This window comes from Triticum dicoccoides, chromosome 2B (assembly GCF_002162155.2).
Source record: "Triticum dicoccoides isolate Atlit2015 ecotype Zavitan chromosome 2B, WEW_v2.0, whole genome shotgun sequence".
In the NCBI taxonomy this organism is placed as follows: domain Eukaryota; kingdom Viridiplantae; phylum Streptophyta; class Magnoliopsida; order Poales; family Poaceae; genus Triticum; species Triticum dicoccoides.
This window is the reverse complement of record NC_041383.1, coordinates 190,572,511-190,597,452: the sequence shown is the minus strand read 5'-3', so window position 1 is coordinate 190,597,452 and position 24,942 is coordinate 190,572,511.

Here is a 24,942-nt window from a genome sequence, read left to right as displayed (position 1 = left end):
AATGCATCTATATACTTGGTAAAGGGTGGAAGACTCGGCCTTATGCCTGGTGTTTTGTTCCACTCTTGCCGCCCTAGTTTCCGTCATACCGATGTTATGTTCCTTCATTTTGCGTTCCTTACACGGTTGGGTGATTTATGGGACCCCCTTTACAGTTCACTTTGAATAAAACTCCTCCAGCAAGGCCCAACCTTGGTTTTAACATTTGCCACCTAAGCCTTTTTTCCCTTGGGTTTTGCAGACTCAAGGGTCATCTTTATTTTAACCCCCCCGGGCCAGTGCTCCTTCGAGTGTTGGTCCAAACTAGAGCCACTTGCAGCGCCACCTCGAGGAAACTTGAGGTCTGGTTTTAGTTGTACGTAGTGTTCATCCGGTGTGCCCTGAGAACAAGATATGTGCAGCTCCTATCGGGATTTGTCGGCACATCGGGCGGCTTTGCTGGTCTTGTTTTACCATTGTCGAAATGTCTTGTAAACCGGGATTCCGAGTCTGATCGGGTCTTCCTGGGAGAAGGAATATCCTTCATTGACCGTGAGAGCTTGTGATGGGCTAAGTTGGGACACTCCTGCAGGGTATAACTTTCGAGAGCCGTGCCCGCGGTTATGTGGCAGATGGGAATTTGTTAATATCCGGTTGTAGATACCTTGACACCAGATCCGAATTAAAACGCATCAACCGCGTGTGTAGCCGTGATGGTCTCTTTTCGGCGGAGTCTGGGAAGTGAACACGGTTTTGGGTTATGTTTGACGTAAGTAGGAGTTCCGGATCACTTCTTGACCATTGCTAGCTTCACGACCGTTCCGTTCCTTCTCTTCTTGCTCTTATTTGCGTATGTTAGCCACCATATTTGCTTAGTGCTTGCTAAAACTCCACCTCGTTACCACTTCCTACCCATAAGCTTAAATAGTCTTGATCTCGCGGGTTTTGAGATTGCTGAGTCCTCGTGACTCACCAGATACTATCACAACAGTTGCAGGTACCGATGATACCAGTGCAGGTGATGCAACCTAGCTCAGATGGGAGCTCAACAACGATCTTGGTCGTTGCTATGTTTCGTTTCATGTTGATCAGTAATGGAGCCTAGTTGGGATGATCGGGGATCTAGCAGTTGGGTTATCTTCTTTTCTTTTGGCTTCGTCCGTAGTCGGACTATGTGTGTACTCTGAATGATGTATGATTTATTTAAGTACTTGTGTGAAGTGGCGATTGTAAGCCAACTCTTTATCCCAGTCTTGTTCGTTACATGGGATTGTGTGAAGATGACCCTTCTTGCGACAAAACCACAATGCGGTTATGCCTCTAAGTCGTGCTTCGACACGTGGGAGATATAGCCGCATCGTGTGTGTTACAAGTTGGTAATCAGATCCGTCCCCGACTTAGGAGCCCCCTGCTTGATCGAATCGCTGGCGTTGTTGAGTCTAGAACAAAAAGTTTTGAGTCTTAGGATTATATATATCGGAGAGTAGGATTATTTTTACTTCTCAGTCCCTTCGTCGCTCTGGTGAGGTCTCCTGACGTAGATGTTTTCTCTTTCCTCGCCTCAACTTTCACTAATTTTTTTAGGATCACGCGGGTATCTTGGGATAGTTCCGATATTCTTATGACGAGAACATTGTTCTTGGTGCCTCCTGACATTTAGGGGTTGTGGCAGTGTCCCGGGGAGTTGAGCTCCGAGGTGTTGTCGTCATAATTTTATCGTTGCAGTTCTAGAATACCTGAGTTTTGCCGACATCAAAAATCTCTTTTATGCAGTTGTTGGTGAGATAACCTTGATGCCACCCAGTACTGGGGCGGGAGTTCGGGAGTATTGCCATAACTCGTATAACAGATGCTTTTCGAAGGTTGAGGTACATGATTTCTGAAGGTTTCTTGGTTATGTGTTGACGGATGGATACAGCTTGGATGTAGGGATTGTTAGTTTTGGGTGAGATATATATTGCTTCCCCTGTATCCCCAACACCAGATTGCATAACCAGAAAGTTTCGGGAGTTTTATAGGTGTGAATTCAAGTAGCTCTAGTTTTTTTTCTTTCCGACAGATGCATGATATGGGATTGGGGTTCGACGTCTAGTGGTCCGCCTATCCATGCTCGTTTTTATAGTGGTCTTGTTGTGTCTTAAAGAATCCTTGGCTATGCTGATTCGGGGACGCTTCGTATGTCATGTGCACTGCCTTGTACATGATGGTGTTGTATGATCGAGCCCATGTGGGCCCACCACGAAAACTTCGGACGGAATCTCTATCATATGTTTGTTCCGGCTTATTCTGCAAGCCAATCCTTTGTTTTGTTTTATTTGTGGTATTCGAGTTGCTTCGAAGTCAAGTGTTGATCCATACCTTCCCTAAATGGTGTTCTCATATTGCTATGTGAATACTAATCCTTCTTGATCATTGAGGTTATCATGTCAATTCTTTCCAACCGGTGTGCTTCTCTTCAAATTGATCTGATCATTTCAACATCCGCGAGATCAATTCTAAGTTTTCTTAATGGTGTTTGTTTCATCCGCCCCAAGTTGCCTTTGTTTCCCGCCCTCCCACCCCTTTTTCTTCAAGGACTCAGATTTCTTAATCATGTATCTCTTTTATTTGTGAGAAGTGTCTTCATTCGTTTCTTTCAATGTTCTTATCCGGTGATTCTTAGGAAGATACTAAAGGAGCTTCAAGTTCATTATTCTTCGTCTCTTTTTCTTCTCCAGTGGATTAATTCAAGCTTTCGATATTGACCATATCCCTTTCCTCGTTTCAAATGTTTTCCCATACCGGCGCACCTCTTAATTTTTCACCTCTCTCTATTCTTATCCGGAGTGCTCAAGATATCTCAGAAGATTCATGTTTCCATTCTTAATCTTTTCAAGTTATTTCGAGGTTGATATCTCGTTCAAGCCATTTAAATCAACTGGTGCAATCTCTCCGTAAGCTTCAACGGTGTTTCTTTTTAGTGGGCCCATAACCCACAGGTCTTTTCCCAGGATCTTACCTGACTCTTCTAATTACCAGGAGCCATTCGCAAATTCATTTCCAAGTTTGACGTAAGGATGAATCTCATCAGTCAGATGTTTTCCAAGATCGATTTCAAATAATTTTTCATTGTTGGCTCAACCTCTTTGTTTTTCATTCTTCCGGAGTGTCTCAACAATTCATGGTGGTGTTTCTCATCGTCATTCTCGGATTTTGAAGACCGAAGAAGAGTTCCTCTTAAATCCTTACCCGTTCTTCCAACGATGCGTAGTTCAAGCTTGATGCCATCCTCTCATAATTGTTTTCAATTGTGAGAATTCTTTTCAACTATCCGGAGCATTTCATGAGTTGTTTCCATTTCTTACCTCCGAAGGCCATGATGTCATAATTCTTCATTCTCAGCGTGTAGCTATCGTTCTCCAAATCTTCCGGTGCATCGTTCAAATATCCTCTAATCAGTTCGTGATCTCTTTGTTCTCTTGTATCTAAATCCCCTCAAGTATCTTCACTCATTTTCCAATTCTTCCCGGTGAATTGTGCCTGTGTTGCTTTCATTTTCAATTCTTACGGTGGTTCGTTCAAGATTTCACTTCCTTTGTTATCATATCAATTCATTCGTTGTTTCCAAATCCCACAGGTGGTTCCATCAATACCTTCTCAAGCTTGCGCTATATCTCTTTAATCCTTTCTACGGGAATAAGTAGTATGCCAAATCCATTGCCTGTCATCAATTTAATTTGATGAAGGATAAGCATACAATAAATCTTATTCTTATTTCCTCGAGGTGATTCAATTCTTTTCTTCCGGAGTTTGTTCATGATGAAGTAATTCTTGTTTCTAGTGTTTCATCTTTTCTTTTTCCGGAGTTCCAAGTTTTCTCGGTTATATCGTCGCGAAGCTCCTTCTAAATCATCGCAAGGCTTCACCTTGTATTTGCAACTTCGATTTCTTTCTATCATCCTTTTATTACCGGAGTTCTTCATGGAGGCTCAACATGGTGGTTCTTCAAGGATTCTTTTCATTCTTCAATTGTACTTCAAGATTTCTCTTGAAGCTAAGATCCGCCAAGCTATACTCAAAAATAAACATGGTGCTCAACACATGTTTTTTCTGAGGAGTTCAAGTATTCTTCTTCTTGCATTTTGAGGTGCAATTCTTTCTACCTTATCTTTTCAGGTGGTGTTATATCATTCTTGACAGTTTCCGTTCATGTTTCGTGATTCACATGTTGTCAAGAATGAGATATTTTAAAAACCATCATTTTTCTCTTCAATCATGAGATCTTTTCAACCCAGCAATTTCTTTGTTGGAGTATCTTGGGTTATATTTCACCTAAAGCCTTCCATTGGGGATGTTTCTATTTGTGGTGCTTATCAATGATCCAAGCTTTCTCCATATCCTTCTCGGTGAAAGAGGTTTTTCATCTCTTCATTGATCTCAAACAAGCAATTGTTTTTCGTTAGTGGCCGGTTGTCAGCTCATAATTTTGAGATGTTTTCCATAAGCCCACAACAAGCTTGTGCTTTTGGTTGTTGATTTTCCAACAACTCCGTTAAATCCTACTTTTGCAAGGATGCTTTCAAGTTCATTTGTGGCGAAAGTTGTCATTTTCTTCTCCGTCGCTTTATCCGAACAATCTAGCTTCTATTCTTTCGTTACGGAGGCATTGTGATGTTGCTCTCTTCACCCATCACCTCATTTTGTAAATATCATGTTCTTTTCCTTGCTTATCCGTTTAACAGGAGTGTTATGTCCTCTACTAAGTTCTTTTCATCTTATCAAGTCTTGCATCTCTTTTCAACCGGAGTGTTGTCCGAATTTGATCTTCCTTGTTCCTTGTTTATCTCGTTTCAACCAGAGTGGTTCCAATTCCTTCTTGTCCATTATACTCGTCATTCATAACTTTGCAACCTCCAAGGTTCACATGGTGTTCCTTCTTTCTATTTTCTACTGCAGTGCTCTCAATTGTGTTCAACTCCGTTGTGTTCTTTCTTTCAACTTTTCAACCTCTCAAGGTTCTTTGGTTTCACTCATTTGTCGAAGAAGCAACTTAGTTTTACCTCTTCTCTTCCTCTTCCGTTTCTCTCCGGTGCCATCCTAGATCTTGGGACGAGATCCTCTTGTAGTGGTGGAGTGTTGTAACACCCCGAGACCGACGCTCCAGATGCCTTCCAGCTATTCCGAGTTTCGCCGTGTGATTTATTTTTGTTTGTTGCATTTCATCATGTCATCTTTTGCATTGCATCATGTCATCATGCCATCATATCAATAATTTTAAAAACTCATCTAAATAAATTGTATGGATCTTCGATCCATTTAAATCGAGGGAAGGGTGACTTCTCTTTATAACATATCGTCCCAATATTAGGGAGCTATATTAAATATTTCTTTAATTTGGAAATCACCATAACACACTTGCAAATTGTCCTAATGCCTTTGTTATCTTAATTCTTGGTCTCCAACCTTGCCATATATTCTTTGATCATATTCCGGAGCTCCACCAAAAATCCGAACATTTTTGGACCTTCTCAACCCTCACTTCCTATTCAAATCATTTGAATTTAAATCAAATGAGTTTGAATTTAAATCTTTCAATCATGGCCTTTTCTATTTTGTCGAAACAAGCACATTTTTGTGAGTCCAGGAAAATTATCTGCATGCGCAAATTCTTTCCCTAACCTCTCTTTCCTTTCTTTCTCATCTCTATTTTGTTTTTATTTATTTATTTTTAGAGTGAGAGAGAGACCAGCAGCCAGGCCGGCCTGCTTCCCCGCAGTCCTTTTGGCCCAAAGCCCAGTCATCCCCATCTTAACCCTAGCCTCCTGCCGATCCCCTCGCTCTCTCCCTCGATGCCCCATCCAGCGCCGCCAGGATCCGTCGCTCGCTAGCCCTCTCCCTCCGCTCGATCTCCTCACCCTCTCGATCCCCTCGCGTCGCCACCTGCTCGCTCGGCCCCCTCCATCCTCGTACCGATCGGGAGAGGCTCCCGAGCCGCCACCGCCCGGATCCGTCGTCCCGACCCCATGACCGCCTCAGCATCATCATCTCCGGCAAGAGGCCGCCGCCAAGCTCTGCCCCATGCCCGAGCGGCTCCACCGCGAGCTCGCCTGCCTGCACGGCCAAAGCGCCGCCGGCCTCCTTGGTTCACCCATGCCCTGCTGCCGTTGCTCTTCTCGCGCGCCGCCGTCCCTCTGCTGCCTCGCTGGACCTCCGTCCTCCGCCTTCTCCCTCCCCGTAGATCCTCCTGCTGATTCGTCCCCGCACCACCCGGTGACCCCGCCGTCACTCCGACCACCACACTCCTGACCTCCTCCATGCCCTACTACTACTGCTGTTTTGCCACACCACCACACTACCTCGAGCCTCCTCTGCTTGAGCTCCACCTCCTGGCACCCCGATGGCACTGCTGCCATCTCTGCTGCTTCGTTGTCGTTGCCCATCTGCTTGCCTTGGGCCCCGGTGTAGCCTCCCCGTGTACCTACAGTCACCGCTGACCTCCTGAAGATCAGAACCCGAGGCCCGTGTGCTCCAGTGCTAGTTTCGTGGACGTCGAGTACCTCTACGATGACCCTAGATGTCTACGAGCTGTGTACCACTACAACCGGTGTGCATTTTTCTTAAGTCCGATTACGACGTGAACGACTACATTTGATGTGGATTTCGTCAAGTACCCCTTCAGATATGCCAAGGTCGACTATGCTCGGCGATGCGACAAGTACCTCTACCGACGACCCCGGACATCTACGAAAATGTGAACAACTACCGCCGCCGCCGTGTACCACTACTTCCACTACCGCCACGAGAATGACTACTTCCACTACCGTCGCCACATGAACAACTACTTCCCTCGATGATTTTGAACCGCCCCGAAATGCACGCTTCAAAGGTATAACCCCGAGATGATCACCCGTGGACAGAATGCATGTGCCTTATGAGATGCTCGTGTTTGCATCGTAATCGAGTTGTCGCTTGCAATGCCCCTCTTTTGCCATGCCGTCGACCCGTGGGAACCCGGCATCCGGGATCACCCCACCATCTTTTGCATGTCTCATAAATCCACACTTTCTTTTGCACCGACATCCCGATGAGTTGTCGGATCATCGGAATGTTGCCGTGGCATCATTTTCGTTTCGCCGCCGTGGCACCCTTTTTGTTCCGCCATGGTGACCAAATGCTTCATAACATGGTCATGTCAACATTTTCATAAAATTGCATAAAACTTGCATATGTCATCCACATCATGATAACAACTTTTAAATGCTTAAAATTGTTGTTTGCGTTAAATTGCTAAATACTTGGGATTTTTCGGAATTGTTGTTCGATGTTTCCGGCCTCATTTAAACTTGCCTAAATAGTTAGTTTATTTATGCTTCACGTCTTGCCATGTTTAACAACACTTAATATTGTTTGGTAGCTTAAACGAGATTAAACTAAATATGTCAATGTGGTGTTTTGTCAATATACAACTCGTTGCATATTGAGCTCCACTTAACTTGTAGTATTGTATGTTGCACTTTGCCATGCCATGCCTCATTAAACGGGACATGCATCATACTTGATTGTGCATCATGCCATGATTATGCTTGTGTGTTTACCATGTTGCTTGCTTCTTTCTGGTTTGCTTCTCTCGTTAGCTTCGGTTTCGTTCCGGAGTTGTGAGGATTCGTTCGGCTACGTTCGTTTGTCTTCTTCATGGACTCGTTCTTCTTCCTTGCGGGATCTCAGGCAAGATGACCATTACCCTCGATATCACTTCTATCTTTGCTTGCTCATTGCGTCGTTCTATTGCTATGCTGTGCTACCTATCACTTGTTTACCATGCCTCCCATATTGCCAAGCCAGCCTCTAACCTTTTTCATCCTTCCTAGCAAACCATTGCTTGGCTATGTTACCGCTTTGCTCAGCCCTCTTATAGCATTGTTAGTTGTAGGTGAAGTTGAAGATTACTCCATGATGGACAGGATTATGTTGGGATATCACAATATCTCTTATTTAATTAATGCATCTATATACTTGGTAAAGGGTGGAAGACTCGGCCTTATGCCTGGTGTTTTGTTCCACTCTTGCCGCCCTAGTTTCCGTCATACCAGTGTTATGTTCCTTGATTTTGTGTTCCTTACACGGTTGGGTGATTTATGGGACCCCCTTTACAGTTCGCTTTGAATAAAACTCCTCCAGCAAGGCCCAACCTTGGTTTTAACATTTGCCACCTAAGCCTTTTTTCCCTTGGGTTCTGCAGACTCAAGGGTCATCTTTATTTTAACCCCCTCGGGCCGGTGCTCCTTCGAGTGTTGGTCCAAACTAGAGCCACTTGCAGCGCCACCTCGGGGAAACTTGAGGTCTGGTTTTAGTTGTACGTAGTGTTCATCCAGTGTGCCCTGAGAACGAGATATGTGCAGCTCCTATTGGGATTTGTCGGCACATCGGGCGGCTTTGCTGGTCTTGTTTTACCATTGTCGAAATGTCTTGTAAACCGGGATTCCGAGTCTGATCGGGTCTTCTTGGGAGAAGGAATATCCTTCGTTGACCGTGAGAGCTTGTGATGGGCTAAGTTGGGACACCCCTGTAGGGTATAAACTTTCTAGAGCCGTGCCCGCAGTTATGTGGCAGATGGGAATTTGTTAATATCCGGTTGTAGATAACTTGACACCAGATCCGAATTAAAATGCATCAACCGCGTGTGTAGCCGTGATGGTCTCTTTTTGGCAGAGTCCGGGAAGTGAACACGGTTTTGGGTTATGTTTGACGTAAGTAGGAGTTCAGGATCACTTCTTGATCATTGCTAGCTTCACGACCATTCCGTTGCTTCTCTTCTCGCTCTTATTTGCGTATGTTAGCCACCATATTTTCTTAGTGCTTGCTACAACTCCACCTCATTACCACTTCCTGCCCATAAGCTTAAATAGTCTTGATCTCGCGGGTTTTGAGATTGCTGAGTCCTCGTGACTCACCAGATACTATCACAACAGTGCAGGTGATGCAACCTAGCTCAGATGGGAGCTCAACGATGATCTTGGTCGTTGCTATGTTTCATTTCATGTTGATCAGTAGTGGAGCCCAGTTGGGACGATTGGGGATCTAGCAGTTGGGTTATCTTCTTTTCTTTTGGCTTCGTCCGTAGTCGGACTATGTGTGTACTCTGAATGATGTATGATTTATTTAAGTACTTGTGTGAAGTGGCGATTGTAAGCCAACTCTTTATCCCAGTCTTGCTCATTACATGGGACTGTGTGAAGATGACCCTTCTTGCGAAAAAACCACAATGCGGTTATGCCTCTAAGTCGTGCTTCGACACGTGGGAGATATAGCCGCATCGTTGGTGTTACAGGCGACGTGATGTCACGCTACCAAAAATTGTCAGCGGATTGGACTCGTGAAATATTATACTCTGTGGTTGTGTGTGGAATTTGTTTTGCAAAGCCGGACACGATTCTTGTGTTTAAAGACTATTTTGGAATATTGGGAGAAGGAACTCGGCTTGCAATACCGAAGACAATCCGCGCACCGGACACCTCGTCATTGAAGCCTGGTTCAGGGGCTACCGAGGGAGTCCTGGATTAAGGGGTCCTCGAACGGCCGGACTATGTAGCATGGTCCGGACTAATGGGCTATGAAGATACAAGACCGAAGACTCTCACTTGTGTCTGGATGGGACTCTCCTTGGCGTGGAAGGCAAGCTTGGCACCTGGATATGAAGATTCCTTTCTCTGTAAACCGACTTTGTATAACCCTATCCCCCTCCGGTGTCTATATAAACCATAGGGTTTAGTCCGTAGAGGCAATCATAATCATACAGGCTAGACTTCTAGGGTTTTAGCCATTACGATCTCGTTGTAGATCAACTCTTGTAATACTCATATTCATCAAGACGAATCAAGCAGGAAGTAGGGTATTACCTCCATAGAGAGGGCCCGAACCTGGGTAAACATCGTGTCGCCCGCCTCCTGTTACCATCAACCTTAGACGCACAGTTCGGGACCCCCTACCCAAGATCCGCCGGTTTTGACACCGACAGAGGGGCTGGCCCCCTCCTGCCTTTTCGTGCGCAAGGGAGAAGGGGAAGGGGGGCGCCCTAGGGTAGCCCCCCTTTCCTCCCTCACACACCAAAGAAGGAAGGGGGATGCGCGCCTAGGCTGGCACCCAGGGTGGCCGCCGGTCCCCTTGGGGTGCGCCCTAGGGCAGCCCCTCCTCCCCACCACCTATAGATATGAGAGGAGGGAGAGGGGAAACACACACCATGATCCCCAAGCCGTGTGCGGTGATGTCTACTACACACCTTGTTCTTGTAGACTCGTGTTGGGCCTCCAAGCGCAGAGTTCTGTAGGACAGTAGCAAATTTCCCTCAAGTGGATGACCTAAGGTTTATCCATCTGTGGGAGGCGTAGGGTGAAGATGGTCTCTCTCAAACAACCCTGCAACCAAATAACAAAAAGTCTCTTGTGTCCCCAACACACCAAATACAATGGTAATTTGTATAGGTGCACTAGTTTGGCAAAGAGATGGTAATAAAAGTGTAGTAATGATTGTAGATATTGATTTTTGTAATAAGAACAATAAAAAATAGCAAGGTAGTAGTAAATGGGCACAAAAACGGTGTGGCAATGCTTGAAAATGAGGCCTAGGGTCCGTACTTTCGCTAGTGCAATCTCTCAACAATGCTAATATAATTGGATCACATAACCATCCCTCAACGTGCAACGAAGAATCACTCCAAAGTTCCTATCTAGTGGATAACATAAGAAGAAATTGTTTGTAGGGTACGAAACCACCTCAAAGCTATTCTTTCCAATCGATCTATCCAAGAGTTCGCACTAAAATAACACCAAATAATTTCAGATTCATAATACTCAATCCAACACAAACACTACAAAAAATACACTTCCGTGATGATACGTGTTTGTCATAGTAGGTCACATTTTTTGTCATGCATGTACATCCATGACGATTTTATGACAGAATCAAGATAGTCATACATGTGTTGTTGTAGAAGTGTTCCATGACATCGCCAAAATTATCATCACGGAAGTGTCCACTTCCATGACGATAAATCGCGCGTCATGGAAGTGCTTTCGTCAAGGGTGACAGGTCACATGGCATCCACCATAACGGGTCACTGTTAAGCTATTTTGGATCTGATAACCCGCTAACATCCATGACCAATGGGGATTTTCCACGTGTAAATTTCTCATTGACCGGAGGAACCACGTGTCGGCTCACTGTTGGGACAAATGTCATCCACTCATTGGACCGAAGGCGCCTATGATACGTTGACATGTGGCACATCCCAATAGAGGCCCATTCCTGGGAAAAATCTAGCCCGTTTGACTTGGTCAAAAGGTAGCGGTCCGACCCATGGAAAGCCTCTTAACGGCCTATTCGCATATAGCTCGTTTACAACCCGCTAACCCAGGGCCCGTTAAGGCATATCCGAAATAGGCCCAGTAGCGTCATCTGGGCCGTCCAATATGATTCCATCCCATTTTTACTTCCGGCCCATGTATGGCCCATGACGTCTTTTGGCCCATATGAGGCCCTTTGTAACTCTTGGCCCATTAACGACCCGTGGTGAAACTGGCCCGTAATGAACAATGCATCACTTTGTACCCATTAACGACCCATTATTCCATTGGGCCATTTCTAGCCCATGTTATCTTTCGGCCTTCTCATGGCCCATTTATTCTTGGGCTCATTTCCAGCATCCGCTTACTTACGGCTCGTTACTGTCCCTTTCTGCTTGTGGGCCAAATTTAGCCCATGGTTACAGTCGGCCCGTTTGTGGCCCGTTAATCTGTTGGGCCATTTTCATAGCCTCATCAAATACGACCGATTAATGATGACCCGTTATGGTCGGCCCATGAACGGATGATTCCAACTCTAGCCCGTTTACGGCCCATAATGTTGTCTATTATTGGCCCATGTTTGGCCAATCAGTCATACAGCCCGTAGAAGGCTCATTGACGATACGGCCCATAGAATGCCCATTGTTTCTATGGCTCATAGGTGGCTCAGGGTCACTACAGTATATATGTAGCCCATGGTTATTGTGGCCTAGTTTTTAAACATAGGTTATTGTGGCCACTAGCAAACTACAGAAAAAGAACTGCACTGACTACAAGCAAACAAATAAACAAGACAGCAAGGAAATAAATAAGCAAGCAACTTACGCTACAATATCACGACTATTACACATATTACATCCACTGGGCATCAAAGTTCGCCACCAGTGCAAATATAGGGAACAAAGGAGCATATCACATACACTGGTTGTCAAAGTTGGCGACCAGTGCAAATAAAGCCACAGCAAAACAAGTCCAGAACTAAAACCACTTCAGAAGAGCTCAAGAAACAATATCCCGGGTACCCATAATGCTGGCAAGATGCTTAGCAAGGTTATTAACTTTCTCTTGTTTGGCGCTTAGATCCTCCAACACTTGTTGTTGCACCAGAAAGTATGCATCTGAATTTTGCAGGGACTTCCTCAGTCCTTCAGCTTCTTGCTGCAGCACAACTGACTGATGCCTTTTAGCTTGTAGCTGAGACTAAACAAGCCGAAGTGAATTAAGCAGCGAGTTCGAAGAGCTTGTGCCAGTGGTACTAGCGAGTAACGCGAACACAACATAACCGCATGATTGTGGGGTTGTCTCACTGTCTATAAGATCGTTTTTATCACCTTTCTTGGAGACCAACATGGTTGTCTCACTATATTGAACCTTATCTGCATTACTTTCTCTACCAATGCATAGTGGGGTGCTCTTCTCCAATATTCTGTTCACATTCTACAAGAGAAAAAAGCAGGCACATCACAGGTTTAGTATGTAGTATATGAAACTCATTTTGGTAAACCGGTTCAGTAGTTAGGTGGACATGATAACAGCATGAAACAAACATATATCTATGTACTATGGTCACTGTATTGTCCATATCATTCTATTTTATGTTGCCAAATCAATATAGAGACACAATTCAAATCATATATTTTTAAGACACAACAGCATAGACAGAATATAAGTGTGAGAAACTACATAGCACTAGCAACACTTGTAATGTGCATTGATACGTCTCCAACGTATCTATAAATTTTGATTGCTCCATGCTATTATATTACCCGTTTTGGATGTTTATGGGCTTTACTTTACACTTTTATATCATTTTTGGGACTAACCTACTAACCGGAGGTCTAGCCCAAATTGCTGATTTTTTTGCCTATTTCAGTGTTTCGAAGAAAAGGACTATCAAACGGAGTCCATACAGAATGAAACCTTCGGCAGCGATCTTTTTAAAACAAACGCAATCCAGGAGACTTGGTGTGGACGTCAAGAAGTAGCCGAGGCGGCCACGAGGGTGCAAGGCACGCCCTAGGGGGGTGGGTGCGCCCCCCACCCTCGTGGGACCCTCGCGGCTCCCCTGACCGACCTCCTTCGCCTATATATACCTCCATACCCAGAAACATCCAGGAGCACCACGAAAACCTATTTCCACCGCCACAACCTTCTGTACCCGTGAGATACCATCTTGGAGCCTTTTCCGGCGCTCCGCCGGAGGGGGAATTGATCACGGAGGTCTTCTACATCATCACCAAGGCCTCTCCGACGAGTTGTGAGTAGTTTTCCACAGACCTTCGGGTCCATAGTTATTAGCTAGATGGCTTCTTTTCTCTCTTTAAATCTCAATACAAAGTTCTCCTCGATCTTCTTGGAGATCTATTCGATGTAACTCTTTTTGCGGTGTGTTTGTCGAGATCCGATGAATTGTGGGTTTATGATCAAGTTTATCTATGAGAAATATTTGAATCTCCTCTGAATTCTTTTATGTATGATTTGTTATCTTTGCAAGTCTCTTCGAATTATCAGTTTGGTTTGGCCTACTAGATTGATCTTTCTTTCAATGGGAGAAGTGCTTAGCTTTGGGTTCAATCTTGTGGTGTCCTTTCCCAATGATAGCAAGGGCAGCAAGGCACGTATTTTATTGTTTCCATCGAGAATAAAAAGATGGGGTTTATATCATATTGCTTGAGTTAATCCCTCTACATCATGTCATCTTGCCTAATGTGTTACTCTGTTCTTATGAAATAAATACTATAGATGCATGCTAGATAGTGGTCGATGTGTGGAGTAATAGTAGTAGATGCAGGTAGGAGTCGGTCTACTTGTCACGGATGCGATTCCTATATACATGATCATGCCTAGATAATCTCATAACTATGCACTTTTCTATCAATTGCTCGACAGTAATTTGTTCACCCACCATAATACTTATGCTATCTTGAGAAAAGCCACTAGTGAAACCTATGGCCCCCGGGTCTATCTTTCATCATATAAGATTCCGATCTACTTTATTTTGCAATCTTTACTTTCCAATCTATATCATAAAAATACCAAAAATATTTATCTTATCTTATTATATCTATCAGATCTCACTCTTGCAAGTGGCCGTGAAGGGATTGACAACCCCTTTATCGCGTTGGTTGCTAGGTTCTTGTTTGTTTTTGTAGGTACAAGGGACTTGTGAGGAGCCTCCTACTGGATTGATACCTTGGTTCTCAAAAACTGAGGGAAATACTTACGTTACTTTGCTGCATCACCCTTTCCTCTTCATGAGAAAACCAACACAGTGCTCAAGAGGTAGCAAGAAGGATTTTGGCACCGTTGCCGGGGAGGTCTTCGCTCAAGTCAAGACATACCAAGTACCCATCACAAACTCATCTCCCTCGCATTACATTATTTGCCATTTGCCTCTCGTTTTCCTCTCCCCCACTTCACCCTTGCCATTTTATTCGCCCTCTCTTTCTCGTTCGCCTCTCTCTTTCGCTTGCCTCTTGTGTTCTCGTGTGCACTGTTCAAGAATTCATCCGATTAACCAGTTAACTTGCCGATCAATCCCTACTCATAGGGTCACCGAGTAGCCTATAAACCGATAAATCATCCGATTAATTGATTAAATGGCCGATTAACTTGCCGATTAGCCGATTAATCCCCTACTCACCACCCAACCGAGCAGCTACCAGTTAATGATTTCCACAACAATGCTCGTGTGTTAGATCGTTTATCTCGTCGTCATGGCTAGTCCTCTATCTACTCCTTTGTCTCCCGAGTTTGAAGTTCTTCACTTCAAGCAAAGGCAAGGAGAAGACTTGAAAGATGCTTGGTATAGGATGATGGAATCTTATTGTAACTGCACCTTAGAGGTGAATTTTAGAGTTTTTCTTTGCAATTTTTATGTTGGACTAAATATGTCCCATAGACAACTCTTGGATTGCGTTGCCAAAGGAAATTTTATCGAGATTGATCCCAGTATTGCACATGAAATCATAGAGGGAATAGTGGGAACACTATCTCAAAAAGGGGGACCACATCATACCCCGGAAGAGACACAAGTTTAAAAAAAATGCAAAGTAACAATTTTTTACAAAAGTCTCTTGAACCTCTTAAGAGTGTTAGCGGAAATCTTCACCGCATGAATATGTTGACCACCCTTCGTAATAAGCGGTTGGATTATTTAAATCTAAAACTTTCCGAGTATGAAGGGAAATGTAAAGAACCCCCTGGATCGAGCATGACTCCGCTAAAAAAATTAAAAAGCAAGGATGGCGACACTTAGATCTATTCTCGCTTTTATGCCTAGCTAGGGGCGTTAAACGATAGCGCTTGTTGGGAGGCAACCCAATTTTATTTTTGTTCCTTGCTTTTTGCTTCTGTTTAGTAATAAATAATTCATCTAGATTCTTTTTATATGTGGTTTTATGTTTTAATTAATGTTTGTGCCAAGTAGAACCTATAGGATCATCTACGGAGATAGTCAATTTGATTCTGCTGAAAAACAGAAACTTTTGCACGCACAAGAATAATTTTAATAATCACATAAACATGCTTATTAGTTGATTCTTTTTTCAGTAGACCAATAGAGAAATTTTCCAGGACTTACTATTTTGGTAGGATTTTTAGAATTCTAGAAGTATTCGAAACTTACAGATTGCTACAGACTGTTCTGTTTTTGACAGATTCTGTTTTTCGTGTGTTGTTTGCTTATTTTGATGAATCTATGGCTAGTATAGGGGGGTATGAACCATAGAGAAGTTGGAATACAGTAGTTTTAACACCAATGTAAATAAATAATGAGTCCATTACAGTACCTTAAGTGGTAGTTTTTCTTTCTTGCACTAACAGAGCTTATGAGATTTCCTGTTGAGTTTTGTGTTGTGAAGTTTTCAAGTTTTGGGTAAAGATTTGATGGACTATGGAATAAGGAGTGGCAAGAGCCTAAGCTTGGGGATGCCCATGGAACCCCAAGATAATTCAAGGACAACCAAAATCCTAAGCTTGGGGATGCCCCGGAAGGCATCCCCTCTTTCGTCTTCGTCTATTGGTAACTTTACTTGGAGCTATATTTTTATTCGCCACATGATATGTGTTTTGCTTGGAGAGTCTTGTATGATATGAGTCTTTGCTTTTTAGTTTACCACAATCATCCTTGCTGTACACACCTTTTGGGAGAGACACAACATGATTCAGAATTTATTAGAATACTCTATGTGCGTCACTTATATCTTTTGAGCTAGATAATTTTGCTCTAGTGCTTCACTTATATCTTTTTAGAGCACGTCGGTGGTTTTATTTTGTAGAAATTATTGATATCTCATGCTTCACTTATATTATTTTGAGAGTCTTTTAGAACAGCATGTTATTTTCTGTGGTTATAAAATTGGTCCTAGAATGATGGGCCTCCAAGTTGGGTATAATAAAAACTATCATATGAAGTGAATTGGATGCTATGATCAATTTGATGCTTGACAATTGTTTTGATATATAGAGGTGATGATATTAGAGTCATGCTAGTTGGGTAATTATGAAATTGAGAAATACTTGTGTTGAAGTTGGCAAGTCCCGTAGCATGCACGTATGGTAAAAGTTGTGTAACAAATTTGTAGCATGGGGTGCTCTTTTGATTGCCTTCCTTATGAGTGGAGGTCGAGATCGCGCGATGGTTAAGTCCTACCAACCCTTCCCTTAGGAGCATGCTTAGTATTACTTTGCTTAGAGGGCTAATAAACTTTTGCAATAAGTATATGAGTTCGTTATGACTAATGTAAGTCCATGGATTATACGCACTCTTACCCTTCCATCATTGCTAGCCTCTTTGGTACCGTGCATTGCCCTTTCTCACCTTGAGAGTTGGTGCAAACTTCGCCGGTGCACCCAAACCCCATGATACGATACACTCTATCACACATAAACCTCCTTATATCTTCCTCAAAACAGCCACCATACCTACCTATTATGGCATTTCCATAGCCATTTCAAGATATATTGCCATGCAACTTTCCACTGTTCCGTTCATCATGACACGTTTCATCATTGTCATATTGCTTTTGCATGATCATGTAGTTGACATCGTATTTGTGGCAAAGTCACCTTCATAATTTTTCATACATGTCGCTCTTGATTCATTGCATATCCCGGTACACCGCCGGAGGCATTCATATAGAGTCATATTTTGTTCTAGTATCGAGTTGTAATTCATGAGTTGTAAATAGATAGAAGTGTGATGATCATCATTACTAGAGCATTGTCCCCTATAAAAAAAGAGAAAGGCCAAAAAAAGAAAGGCCAAATAAAAAAAGAAAAAGAAAGGCCAAATAAAAAAAGGCCCAAAAAAGAAAATAAAAAAGGGGGACAATGTTACTATCTTTTTCCACACTTGTGCTTCAAAGTAGCACCATGTTCTTCATATAGAGAGTCTCCTATGTTGTCACTTTCATACACTAGTGGGAATTTTTCATTATAGAACTTGGCTTGTATATTTCAATGATGGGCTTCCTCAAAATGCCCTAGGTCTTCGTGAGCAAGCAAGTTGGATGCACACCCACTTAGTTTCTTTTGTTGAGCTTTCGTACATTTATAGCTCTCGTGCATCCGTTGCATGGCAATCCCTACTCCTCATGTTGACATCAATTGATGGGCATCTCCATAGGCCGTTGATTAGCCTCGTCAACGTGAGACTTTCTCCTTTTTTGTCTTCTCCACACAACCTCCATCATGATATTCTACTCCACCCATAGTGCTATATCCATGGCTTACACTCATGTATTGCGTGAGAGTGAAAAAATTTGAAGCGCGTTAAAAAGTATGAACCAATTGCTTGGCTGAAACCGGGGTTGTGCATGATGGGAGTATTTTGTGTGACAAAAATGAAGACCAACAGGGTTGTCTCACTATATTGAACCTTATCTGCATTACTTTCTCTACCAGTGCATAGTGGGGTGCTCTTCTCCAATATTCTGTTCGCATTCTACAAGAGAAAAAAGCAGACACATCACAGGTTTAGTATGTAGTATATGCAACTCATTTTGGTAAACCGGTTCAGTAGTTAGGTGGACAGGATAACAACATGAAACAAACATATATCTATGTACTATGGTCACTGTATTCTCCATATCATTCTAGTTTATGTTGCCAAATCAAGACAGAGACACAGTTCAAATCATATATTTTTAAGACACAACAGCATAGACATAATATACGTGTGAGAAACTACACATCACTAGCAACACTTGTAATGTGCATTGATACTTCTCCAACATATCTATAATTTTTCATTGCTCCATGCTATTATATTACCCGTTTTGGATGTTTATGGGCTTTACTTTACACTTTTATATCATTTTTGGGACTAACCTACTAACCGGAGGCCCGGCCCAAATTGCTGTCTTTTTGCCTATTTCAGTGTTTTGAAGAAAAGGAATATCAAACGGAGTCCAAACGGAAACCTTCGGGAGGAATCTTTTTGGAACAAACGCAATCCAGGAGACTTGGAGTGGACGTCAAGTAGCAGCCGAGGCGGCCACGAGGGTGCAAGGTGCGCCCTAGGGGGGTGGGTGCGCCCCCACCCTCGTGGGCCCCTTGTGGCTCCCCTGACCGACCTCCTTTGCCTATATATACCTCCATACCTTGAAAACATCCAGGGGCACCATGGAAACCTATTTCCACCACCGCAACCTTCTGTACTCGTGAGATCCCATCTTGGAGCCTTTTCCGGCGCTCTGCTGGAGGGGGAATCAATCACGGAGGGCTTCTACATCATCGCCAAGGCCTCTCCGATGAGTTGTGAGTAGTTTACCACAGACCTTCGGGTCCATAGTTATTCGTTAGATGGCTTCTTCTCTCTCTTTGAATCTCAATACAAAGTTCTCCTTGATCTTCTTGGAGATCTATTTGATGTAACTCTTTTTGTAGTGTGTTTGTCGAGATCCGATGAATTGTGGGTTTATGATCAAGTTTATCTATGAGAAATATTTGAATCTCCTCTGAATTCTTTTATGTATGATTTGTTATTTTTGCAAGTCTCTATGAATTATCAGTTTGGTTTGGCCTACTAGATTGATCTTTCTTGCAATGGGAGAAGTGCTTAGCTTTGGGTTCAATCTTGTGGTGTCCTTTCTGAGTGACAGCAGGGGTAGCAAGGCACGTATTGTATTGTTGCCGTCGAGGATAAAAAGATGGGGTTTATATCATATTGCTTGAGTTTATCCCTCTACATCATGTCACCTGCCTAATGCGTTACTCTGTTCTTATGAACTTAATACTCTAGATGCATGCTAGATAACGGTCGATGTGTGGAGTAATAGTAGTAGATGTAGGCAGGAGTCAGTCTACTTGTCGCGGACGTGATGCCTATATACATGATCATGCCTAGATAATCTCACAACTATGCACTTTTCTATCAATTGCTCGACAGTAATTTGTTCACCCACCGTAATACTTAAGCTATCTTGAGAGAAGCCACTAGTGAAACCTATGGCCCCGGGTCTATCTTTCATCATATAAGTTTCCGATCTACTTTATTTTGCAATCTTTACTTTCCAATCTATATCATAAAAATACCAAAAATATTTATCTTATCTTATTATCTCTATCAGATCTCACTTTCGCAAGTGGTCGTGAAGGGATTGACAACCCCTTTATCATGTTGGTTGCGAGGTTCTTGTTTTTTTTGTGTAGGTACGAGGGACTTGTGAGGAGCCTCCTACTGGATTGATACCTTGGTTCTCAAAAATTGAGGGAAATACTTACGCTACTTTGCTGCATCACCCTTTCCTCTTCAAGGGAAAATCAACGCAGTGCTCAAGAGGTAGCATGCATCACATGAGAACATAACTGTTTATACAATTGAAACTGAAATCAACATAGAGCAAGAAGTTAGAACATCCAGTTAAAGAAATAGGTTTAAAACATACCTGTTGCACCATTAGAGTTTCAATTGGATCCTTCAAATTGGAAATTAGTTGGTATCAGTAAATACAATGATGCAAGAGAAAGGAGTATGGACCATAGCTATGGAATCTGACCTGAGAATAGTTGCTCTTCTGCTTTAAACATGGAGTTTGGGTTCACTGTGGTGGTCTTTGTGCTTTGGGCACTGCAATTGCTTTACAAACTTCTCGTGTGGGGGTACTCTGTGGTGGACATGGTGTTGTGTCATCTAGAAGTGGGTTACTATCCGCTGGGGTTGGGGTTAGATGGGTTGTAGCTGGTTTTCTGTCCAACGATGTAAGTGTGCAATCTGGAAGAATCTCGATTATGTGTGGTGGGGCTAGTTCGTGGGCCAGTACAACCATGGTTCTATCTGCATCGACGGGTAGCATCGTCTTTTGTGAAGAACGGGTTTTTGCTCCCTTAAATACTGCCATCACCCCTTCCAATTCAAATGGCCGATAAACAAGAAAAGAAATTGAACATACAGGCATTGTATGATAGACAGATGTGGTAATTCACATATATGTTGTCCAACCAAACATGACATCATGACACAATTTCACATATATGATGGCTAACTAAACAGGATAGCATGACACAATTTCAGATATATGATGGATAACTTAACAGGATATAATGGCATAATTCAACATAATATGAGTATCTAAACAGGATGACATGACAAAACTATATGATGTCTTTCTAAAATAGTATGGGATGAAATAGTTTACATACATGTTGTCTAAGTATATAGGATGGCATGATATAGTTGACATAATTGATTCATATACTAAGCAGCTGGCACTCGCATGTATGATCTCTAAACTAAGCAGATGGAATTGAATATTGTGCATATGATGTCTAAAGTAAGAAATGCAAGACACCATATGCATGACATGAGAAATATAAACATTGCAAATTAGAGCATACACCTCAGGTGGGATATAGGACTGTCATCTGTATCTGAATCCTCCTCTGAGGAGCTACCTATAACCATCGAGATATATGCTTCAATAGGTACAATTGCCTGCTATGAAGACCTTGCTTTCACTCCTGATTTTTCCATAACCGGCTCAAATGGCTGATACACATGAAGAGTAGTTCAATATACACAGATTCTCGACAAAGGGAATACGTAATGTAAAAAAAGGATGGCATGATATATTTCACATATATGATGCCTGGCTACATGGCGGTGCATAATTCACATATATGATAACTGACTGAAAAACTTGGCATTGCATAATTCGCATATCTTATATAGAAAGCAAACAAGAGGCATTCACGCAAAGCATCTCCAATCTAAGAAGATGGCATGGCAATGCAAGACACCATATGCATGATATGAGGAATATAATCCTACTAAGTTAGAGCATGCACCTCAGGGGGGATGCGACTGGTCATCTGTCTCTGAATCCTCCTCCGAGGAGCTATCGTAACCAGCAAGAAATCTACATCGACGGGTAGCACTGACTGTTCAGAAGACCTTGTTTTCACTCCAGATTTTCCCATGACCGACTCAAATTGCTGATGCATAGGAATAGTAGATGAATGTATAAACATTGTTGACAATTGGAATACATTATGAAAAAAAAATATGGCACGATACAATTCACATATACGATGACTGGCTAAATAGGATGGCATTGCATGATTCACGTATATGATGCCTGGCTAAAGATGATGGCATTGCATAATTCCCATATACTCCCTCTGTTCCTAAATATTTATCTTTTTAGAGATTTCAAATGGACTACCACATACGGATGTATGTAGACATATTTTAGAGTGTAGATTCACTCATTTTGCTCCGTATGTAGTCACTTGTTGAAATATCTAAAAAGACAAATATTTATGAAGGGTGGGAGTATGATATAGAAACCTAACAGGTGGCATTCACACAAAGTATATCTAAACTAAGCTGATGACATATAAGATGTATAATGTAAGCAATGTGAGGTGCCATATGCATGATATGACCAACATCAGCATGCCAGATTAGAGCAAACACTTCAGGGGGTAAATAGGAGTGGTTGGCTCCCTCCGAATGCCCCTCTGAACAATTATCTTTCTTTGGAATTCAATCTGGAATGGATGGAGGGGGGGCGCACTTCGCCCACCATCACTACAAAAAAAATACACTTCCGTGATGATACGTGTTTGTCACAGTAGGTCGCGTTTTTTGTCATGCATGTACGTCCATGACAAATTTATGACAGAATCAAGATAGTCATACTTGTGTTGTCGTAGAAGTGTTCCATGACATTACCAAAATTATCATCACGGAAGTGTCCACTTCCATGACGATAAATCACGCGTCACAGAAGTGCTTTCGTCAAGGGTGACCGACACGTGGCATCCACCGTAACGGAACGCCGTTAAGCTATCGGGTCGGGTTTTGGATCTGTTAACAGCCCTGACCAATGGGGATTTTCCACGTGTAAAATTCTGATTGGCTGAAGAGAACACCTGTCAGCTCGTCAGTGGGCCAGATGTCGCCCGTCCATTGGAGGAGACATGCCTATGATACGTCACACGTGGCGGGGCCCAACAGAAGCCCATATAGGTTAAAAAGGCCGTCCTAGTCAAAGGCCCGTAGTACTTAATCAGGTACTAGTGGGGCAGCCCAATAACGGCCTGCTTAATAAAGGCCCATTTGCGGCCCGAAGCCAGATCTGGCCCGTTAATTGTTCGACCAAAATTTGGGCCCATTTACGGCCTGAAGCCAGATCTTGCCCGTTAATTGTTTGCCCAATAATTGGGCCCATTTGCGGCCCGAAGCCAGATCTGGCCCGTTAATTGTTCGCCAAATATTTGGGCCCAACTACGGCCCATTGAATTTCGGCCGGTTAGAGGCCTGATGTAGACATGGGCCCATTTCAGCCCGATGTGACTTTTGGCCTGTTAGAGGCCTGATGTAGACATGGGCCCATTTCAGCCCGGTGAGACTTTCGGCCTGGGAATGGCCCGTGCATCCCATGGGCCATATATGATCCGACGGGACATCGGGCCCACTAACGGCCCGTGCTAAAGGTGGCAACAGTTAAGCCCAATGTGACTTTGGGCCTGTTAAAGGCCTATCGCGTAATTCGGCCCGTTGATGCCTGTACTAACCTTTCGGCCTCTTAAAGGCCCATGATATCAGTGGGCCAACTAAGGACCGAGATATGTTTCGGCCTAGTAACAACTAGTGAGCTAACTGGGCCCAAAAAGGCCCGGTCTACATTTCAGCCTGCTGAAGGCCCGTCGACGACTAGTGAAAATTGTGGCCCAACATGCATTTTGGCCTGCTAAAGGCCTGTGGTTTCATCTCGGCCGTAACAGGCCAGTATAATATTCAGCCTGTTAATGGCCGAACGCTACCTGGGCCAAACTAAGCGCTGGGTCGACAAAAGGCCCAACTAAATATAGGCCAGTGTAAGTTTGGGCCTGGCGCAATGTGTGAAGGCCCCAATCATTCAGGCCCAAGAAAGACGCAGGACGGCCCAATTGTGGCCCGCTAAAAACCAGGCCCGTTAGAGTCGAATGTTTCGGCCCGGTCGACTACACCTGATTTTTTTCAAATAGCGAATGATGGCAGTAACTAGTAGGAATTAAGAATAAACCTACTCTATACAATAAAGAAATTACGGCATAGTAACTAAGAATAAACCTACACTATACAATAAAGGATTTAAGGTATATTACATCCACTGGGCATCGAAGTTCGCCACCAGTGATCATAAAGCGCAACGAAGAAGCAGATTACAAAAACTGGGCAACATTGTAGTGTAACAAAATAATACTGAACCGAGACCACTTCCAAGACAGTTCAAGAAAGGTTAGCCTTGCCGGGGAACTGTTGCGCAAGCTGCTGAGCAAGGCTGTGAGACCGGCCTAGCATGTCGGTCATAGCTTCCAGGTGTAGCTGTTTAGCGATGAGGTTCTCATTGGTGTTCTCCGCAATCTTTCTTAGAGATATGACTTCAAGTCGAAGTTGAGTTGTAGAATGCCTTTCTGCTAGAACTTGGGACTGAAGAAGTTGAACTGATTCAGACAACAAATTCTGTGAGCTTGTCTGACTGCTAGTCTCAAGTAACTTGAACACTGCATCAAGACAATACTTTGGGGTTGTCTCGCTATCTTCAAGATGTTTTGCCTTCTTTGCTGCAATATATGTTGGGTTTGTCTCACAACCTTCAGCAGACTTGTGCATGCCATCAGGCATATCACCCTGAAACAAAGCAGAGAGATGACAGGTTTTGCACGTGTATAAACATAGATGATAATTGTGCTATCAATTCCATCCAATTTCAAATTAGAAAATAAAGAGTAAGTTCAAAATATCAATAGCATAATTTGGCATTGTTCATAATGCGGGGAGCTTGACCACACTACTGGATTACCATGTCAACATAACAAGCATAGATGAAGGGCAAAGAAAATCATTGTATCTATTTTGGATAATGTGCATGGCATGTTGTTCATATCACCAGCCACATCAGTAAGATAAAACAGGAGATGACAAGGTGCAAATGTCGGCTGCTTCACCACACACTGGGTTATAGATCCACAAAAAAAGCATACATATAGGGAGTATTAAGTAATGTGCATGGTATGAATAAGGAATTTGGTTTTACAAGTAAAACTTAGAACTTACGGTTCTTGCGAACATGCATTTTGGTAGAAACAGCAAAGTAAACAGCAGTAAACGATAGGGAGTATGAGCAAACTAAACAACAGTTGAGGATAAAGG